The sequence below is a fragment of the Dermacentor albipictus genome, chromosome 1, assembly GCF_038994185.2.
Source record: "Dermacentor albipictus isolate Rhodes 1998 colony chromosome 1, USDA_Dalb.pri_finalv2, whole genome shotgun sequence".
Lineage (NCBI taxonomy): Eukaryota > Metazoa > Arthropoda > Arachnida > Ixodida > Ixodidae > Dermacentor > Dermacentor albipictus.
Window position 1 is genome coordinate 232,523,992 of NC_091821.1, and position 7,573 is coordinate 232,531,564.

The 7,573-nt window shown below is 43.5% G+C and overlaps 1 long non-coding RNA gene across 1 annotated transcript; it reads left to right on the plus strand.

Moving 5' to 3' along the window:
- Nucleotides 1–340: 340 nt before the first annotated feature.
- Nucleotides 341–7,327, plus strand: LOC135897262 (uncharacterized). The gene is made up of 2 exons (XR_010562988.1): nt 341–892; nt 5,940–7,327. It is a non-coding gene; the product is annotated as an uncharacterized lncRNA (long non-coding RNA).
- Nucleotides 7,328–7,573: the final 246 nt, after the last annotated feature.

Here is a 7,573-nt window from a genome sequence, read left to right on the forward strand (position 1 = left end):
CGTGTTGCCCGCTCCTGGAATCATAGCCTGGAACAGGCGACATCCCCCCTGAAACGCTGCTTTTTGCAGCTGACGGCAGGCGGCGACACACATTTATGCTTGCGCCGTTGCGGCAGCAGCTCGCGTCCTCATAGGCGCAGGTAAATTTGAAAATTTGTCTTCAACACCAGGCATTTAACTGTGCCAAGTATTACACTAAACGAAGTCGACGCCAAAATGTGATCGTTCTGCAAAATTTGAGCAAGAACAGTGCAGCGGTGAGCGCAAAGCTTTTTTCAAACGCGCGCCAAGGCCCGCGCACTGGGTTGCAAGGAAGAGCAGAGAATAAAGAACCGGAAGAGTGCCTCAAGTTTTTGACATTTTATTTGCTGTCATCAGTGATGAACGTTACTACAGTTCTTTCGTTTATTTGCTTGTGGCGCTCGCTTTTAAAATCACGGGTGTTATTTTTTTATGCCACAGATCAAATAATCTTGGTAGTGATGCGCGTATGTTGACAGTGTTCTCGGCCAGTTCCGAAGATTGTAGTTTCGCTTTCGCGGAGTGTGTTAACTTCGTTTTGTTTTGGCGATAGGTCTCTGGGTGGACTGTGACAAGTATGGCCTCTTGAGTATACCTGCAGCAGCGACGCGGCGAGAATCGTCGCTGACGGACGTTTTTGCTGTTTCGGTGAAGACGCATGCCGCCTTGCGCAGTATCAAAATGAGGACGGCAACATTTCAGCAAGATCAAGAACTGAGGTCAAGACGTTTGAAAAATGACTCGCAACGTTCCAAATTTTCGAGTGATGGCACCGTCGTTGACCGGAGCCTCAACCTTCAAGGAATTGTGACAATGCTGAAAGAAGATACGTGTAACAAGTCTGTAGGAGGCATAAACTGTAGCATCTGTGGTAAGCATTTGGCAGTTCATAACTACACTGCTGTCATTCGTGTTGTGCCATTCTGTGACGCAATCTGTGTTTTGATGCCAGCCACTAGTAAAACCGTAAGCGATTAACTGGCATTCGCCCGAGTTACCTATATTGTGCTTGTTGTGCTCATAAAAATGTCATATGAAAGGATTGGCAAGTACGCAGTGCAACCGCATTTTGCGTATAGCTGCAGTTGTTCTGCAGCTACTGCATCGAAACCTGGAATTTTTAAGGAAAATTATGGCAACCTTCCTGTTCGGTGCACTTACGCTGGCATGTCTCATGTTTGCTGTCATGGGTGTGAGTAGGATAAGTGCGGAGTAAGTATTGTGCTGACTGCGAATCACCCCCGATTTTCTGCACTATGCGCGGCTTGAAGTGTGTGCCTGCTGCGGACACGTAAACATGCCACCAGGTAGCCTGCTTTGCCCAGTGTTCGGAACGAAGTTACTGCAGCTTCCATCCAGAAAAACATTATTGCAACAATTTCGTTGAGTTGAAGCGCTCCACATAACTTCTAAATTGTGTGGTGTAATTTAATTTATTTCATGTGTCAGTTAAAAATTTTCCGATATGTGTGCTGTTGAAGGGCATTAGCAGAAACTCGAGTATAGTACTCTTTATCTACCTCTGTTTTTCTGACTTAAGTAAGTGTGATTTTCTGAAAGCTGATTAAAATTTTGCCATTCCGTCTGTATACTCAAAGACCTTACATTCTTGTAAATTGTAATGCTATATAAATTGCAATCTGTAGCTGTGCATGGTCAAAATTACCCATGGTGTTAACAAATTTTGTGGTGAACTCAGCTGGTTGGCATCATGGGTCAAATTTACCATGGAAACAAAATGTGCTACAGCCAGAGCACTGCAGTGTGTGTTAGCTAAGCTTATTAGCAGGGTGTACGATTACATGGATTTTAGAGTCTTCGCATCTTGCTGAATAAATGAGTGTGGTTATCAGACTATTGGGAGAATCTGAGGCTGCTGAATATAGTCATTACTAAACTAACACGTAATGCCCATATTAATTTCCTGCGCCTGTGGCTGCAGTCATTGCCAGAAAATATTGAGGCATGGTCTTTAGCACCACCATTAAAGGAAAAAGAAAGAACACACAAAAAATCAAGAGGTCTCTTCTTTTCCTTTCAATTGTGATGCAAAAAAAACCATGCCTCCACATCGAAACCAGCTAGCCCAACAAGAAGCTCTGCCAAAAAATATTTGTGCGCAGAAGCACCAGTTTCGAAGCTGATGTCTAGATCAGTCAGTTATTTTTGCCGATGTCTTGCTGTGATCTAGTATAGGATGTTTCCTTATTAGGCTGCCAGCAGATTTGATACATCACTTCATGAGAAGTATTGTTCTAATTCCATGGTCCCCATGTTTGCATGGCTGAAGCAATGCAGCACGCATACATGCACTTTTGAGATATCTGTCCCCAAAGTTTGCTAAAAAATGCATTGACATTCCAGGGTCCAGTTTTATATTGTCTCAGAATGGCTAAAGGGACGCTTTTGGGGAACCAACTGGAATGCCAATGTATTTCCTGAGAGACATATTTTGCGGCTAAGAGGACTCTTACAATATGGAAGAAACATTGGCGGCATACTGGCGATAATGGGTCTTCCTTTTTGTGCGGGTCCAATTAGTGATAAATACGTCTTTCAGGAAATCTCAACTAGGCCAAGAAGCGGTTATGAATTTTGGACAGACATCTTGAATGTGAGAGCCTTTGACAAGAGCACCGTTTCCAGACAGGCCCTGGCGATCCTCCATTGCAAGGATGTTAGCCCGCACACATGGGAGAAATTGACAGAGCCCCGACTAATCTCAACGAGTCAGCTTACGACACTGCGCAAGGGCTTACAGACCGTGTGGAGCCAGGGCAGCTAGACTTGGAAGTTACATACTGCAGGGACCATCTTCTCTCATACAACGAACTCGCGAAACACTTTTACTTGGCATTCAGATCATACCTGCCTCTGCACATAAAGCTAAACAGACCCCAAGCTCTCATCCTGAGGCTCTTGCAGACGGGGACCTATCCCAATCCCCTATTAATAAGCAAAATATTTCCCAAAGCCTTGGCTTCATACACTTGCCCGCGATGCGGTAGTGTAGCAAACTTAGAACATATGCTGTGGCGGTGCTCCATGTTACGCAGTGACAAGGACAACACCAAACAGCATTGGGATGCAGCTCTCCATAGCCCCGAACTAGAAGAACAGACATGGGCAGTCCATCGGGCCTGCGATGTGGCCGAGAGGCTAGGCCTTTCGGTCCCGATGTGGGAGCGGCACGCTTCGGGCTAGGAAACCAGCGCGACCTGAAGGATCTGAATAAAGTTTTTCATACCATACCATACCATCTTGAATGTGATGCTAGCCTTGGAATTTCTGCTAACCAGATACGACTTCACCACAGCTCGACTTCAATTTACTGATTACAACGTGTTCCCTAAAGTAATTTAAAAGTATTTAGCACACTTTAGGCAGTTAGTGAAATTACATTAAAAATTTGCTTGCTATTAACATCCACCTAGCAATGACACTAAGTTGCAATAAATGGCAGAGGCCTAAACATAATAGGGCTTATTTTTTTAAGGGTTACGGCAACAAGCGGTCCGATAGAGATGGCTGTCACATCCGCTCGTCGCCTACAAGTAGAACCCTACGTGAATGACAACTACAACTTTGAGCAATGTCTTCCCAGTGTTGCCGGTATGAAAGCAGCAAATATGTACCAAAACTGGCCTGATTCATGCTTTAATAACTTAAGTTGACTTATTTTGCTTTACAGAACAGAATAAAATATTTCTGATAGTCTTTCGGTAGGTTTTTTTATCCTTGCACATATCAAAATTCACTTGTTTGCTCGTTTGCTCGTTCCATGTGACAACTGACAGTATGTCCATGATGTACATCCTCTTCTGGGTTCGTACTATTGTCTAGTCGCTCATAGCACTTCCAGGCAATGAGTTACGACGAATTCTAGATTTCTAGAACTGAGCAATCGAGCAACAAGAACGAGCAATCTGTTCATGCAATGGCCCCTTTCGTCGCTTGAAGCTGTCACTTGTCACTTTTGCATACAAAATCACTCACATTGGGTTTTGGCTTAATATATGAAGACAGCTTTCCTTGAATATTTGTGTTTATTTTGATTTAAGAATATCGCTATTCAAGCACCTTTGCTTATTAGTTATTGGATTCTATGAAATTTAAACATGCTAATTACATTAATTACTTAAACTTCTGCCTATGTAGCTGCATTACAACCAGCTCTGCACCAGCAGAAGTTGATGCAAAATGTGTAAATGCATGTTCTAGTTTTGTAACAGTACAGTAGACATCTGTTAATTCGACTCCGGTTAATTCATTCCTGGCCGAAGTTCCAGGCTGGCACCCATGCATTTCTATCAGCCCAAACTTTCATTATTTCGATCCTAAAATTGACCTTCACCATATAATTCGAACTTGACGAGTCAGCATGCATGCGTCTGACCCCTGTGGTGACCTTAATAGTAGCCCCTTTAACGGCAGCATCCGTTTCAGTGGAGCTTACGAGACAGCGAATGCATTGAACACATCACCTCCTGCTGGAAACGCCTATTTTCAGCCTACCCTAGGAAGACTTTGAAGCAATAAATGTAACTCACAATGTCTGATTATGTTATTTACCTGATTCCAAAATTCGGCTTTTTTAAAAATTAATGTGCACTTGAATGCCACTAAGCAGTCCTTCCAGATATGAACTCCTCGCAGGCAAGCGAGCACGTTGAGATGCTTGGTGCACTTTGTTTTGGCCTTATTAAGCTGCAGTTAGAATGCTGGTGAGAGCTTGCACAGACAAGGAATGTGCAGATAACCCAGACTTCCGAGAGCGAAAGTGAGGGTGATGTGGCATCGTGGCGATGTCTTCTCCCCTCGCGCCACACTTGGCGCGATAGTGCAGCAACAGGTGTGCCTTTTCACCCGCTCTGCTCCGTCGAGGCGCGCTAGTGATGTGGCATCACAGCCAATGGGAATTTACCTGCCGTTTTGCTGCTACAGACGACATATGCCGGCTTTTTCACTCAGTGGGCCATTTGACGCTTTCGCATCAAAAATAGTGTGGCGAAGTTGGCTTTAGAAAACCGGCCACCATTGTGCAACAAACATTAGACCCTTGCCCATTTTTCTTGCTAAAAAATTATGTGTGCGTTACATTTCTACTTTGTTTCAGAGCTTTAATGTAATTTATATGTTAGTTTTCTACTTTATACACATTGAAAGCGGGTGCACGTTTAGTTCGAGGGCATAAATCTAGCAAATACTGCCAGGTGAACCATTGGTTTGATCTGTTTTTTTTTTCTGCATCTTATTTAATTAAACCAGCGGGATAACTCGATCAGTTTCTTCGATCCTGTCAGTGTGAAATTAACGGAAGTTGACTGCATTTCATCTGTCGATAGTAGGCATACTTCTTGGCAGTAAGGCAAAGCAACATTTATGCTTCCTTGAGCTTCTGATCAAACCTTAGTGTTCTTGCAAAAGCAGAAATACATGCAGTATGGTAAAATTAGTTGTTCTCAATGATTAATGAAAGGCGTGAAAGAGTTTAGATACAAAGAGACAGACGTACTGCAAACTGAAGTTCCCAAAGAATTCTAATAGCATTAATAATGTAAAGAAGTGGGGGCAAAAGAAGGTCGAGGTAGTGGGAGAGGATCTTTGCTTCAAGGAGGGTAGCTCACTTCCTTGCAGCATAACATTGCAACATTTAGTTTGCTTCTATCTTAGCTGCTGCTGAGCCCTTATGAAAAAAAAAAAACTCTGGTAGAGCACTTTCTGGACAGTGCTTCACAATTTTGCACTGTATAACAAAAATTTTTAGGGAGTTCTGGTGAAGGGCCCTTTAAAGCCACACCTTAAATAGTGTGCAGACATCTCCTGAATATTGATTCACAGCTGACCTTGAGCATGATGAATCTTAGGAACAGTGCACACTTCTCTGCAGTGTCAAATGCTTTTGTTCACCTTTCCAGGGAAGCTGTACAAGAGCAAAGTGTGCTTTACCAAGCACATATGGGAACACTCTATGTACTGGGACCTGTTTGACGACATGAAGCACCAGGACCGTGTGTTATCCATCCAGGGAGCCCTCATCCTCTATAGCTTGCTGCATCCTGGTGACCTAGCTGGTCTTTTGGTCACTGACCCACCACGACTGAGGCGGCGAGAACGAATTGAGAAAGCTGGCATTCGCACACAGCCTTAGTTAGACGACTCCTTGTGTCCTTCTTTTGTTGTGCTGCGTTAATCTCACAGCTGGTCTCTGAGAGCTGATGTTTATTTGTTTCTGCTGAGCTGCTTGATTCGGGCTTGCATATTTGTAGATTCCTATGTAAAAGGCACTTTGGTTTCACTCAGAAATGTCTTCTAGACATAGTTTAGAATCATGTTCAGCAGCTTCCTTTCATCTGGCTAATGCATTGTTTTGCTGTTAAGGTATGAGCCCTGGTGTCTTTCAGGGAGCTACATAAGAGCTGCTGAGGCATAAAAGTTGCTTGTTTTAGTTTTTTCCTACTGTCAGTTGCTGTGGAAGAAAAAAGAGGCTACAGCTTTTAATACTTCATCCATACAACATGTGTGGTGTTGTGGCAGTGTAACCTGCCTGATAGAACTTTGTTTTTTGCACATACCTGGACAAAACTGGGGTGAGTCACTAGACTTTCTTCTTCATTTGAGCCTTTCCTTGTGGTGGCAGCAGCAGAAGCAAGTCTTACTATGTAACTTTCCACTCCTACACATTTTTTTTTCTTCCAGCGATGCACTCATTGTTTCATCACTCTCTGACGTAATAGTTCTGCGGAAACCCGCAAGGTGGAGAGAAGTAATTAATAAAAGGAAAATGAGGCATCCACCCAAACGTAGCGAATCTCTACAAAGAAAACCCATATGGGTTCCTCAAAAGAAAAGCATCGCAGTTTTGCCCTGCCACCTGCTAGCCACCTGGTTAGCTCAGATGGTAGAGCGACTGCTCCGGAAAGGCGGTGGTCCCGGGTTCGAGTCCCGGACCAAGACAAATTTTTCTTCAACTATGATGCTTTTTTTTTCGAGGAACCTGTATGGGTTTCCTTTGTCACAATTAGCTATGTTTGGGTAGATATCTCATTTTCCCTTTATTAATTGCTTCTCTCCACCTTGCGGGTTTCCGCAGAACTATTACGTCAAACTCTTGCCTTTGCTTCGAGTTGTTCATAAATTTGACTTCGCCCTGCCACCTGCTAGCCACCTGGTTAGCTCAGATGGTAGAGTGGCTGCCCGGGAAAGGCAGTGGTCCTGGGTTCGAGTCCCAGACCAGGACGAATTTTTCTTCAACTATGATGCTTTTCTTTCGAGGAACCCGTACGAGTTTCTTTTGTAGCAATTAGCTACGTTTGGGTGGATGTCTCATTTTACCCTTTATTAGTTTCATCACTGTGTGCAATACTTGTGCAATCTATAAGAGCATCACCTTTGTGATAGGCAGCTAGCTAGTTCAACTAACATTTCACGGTGCTGAATGGTGAAGAATGCGGATATATTTTACTTACATTTGGATTTGTTCCTAGCTTGCTATGAAGATAGGAAAATATAGCAATTGAAGATGGTTTTTAAAGGTGCAGCTAAGCATAAC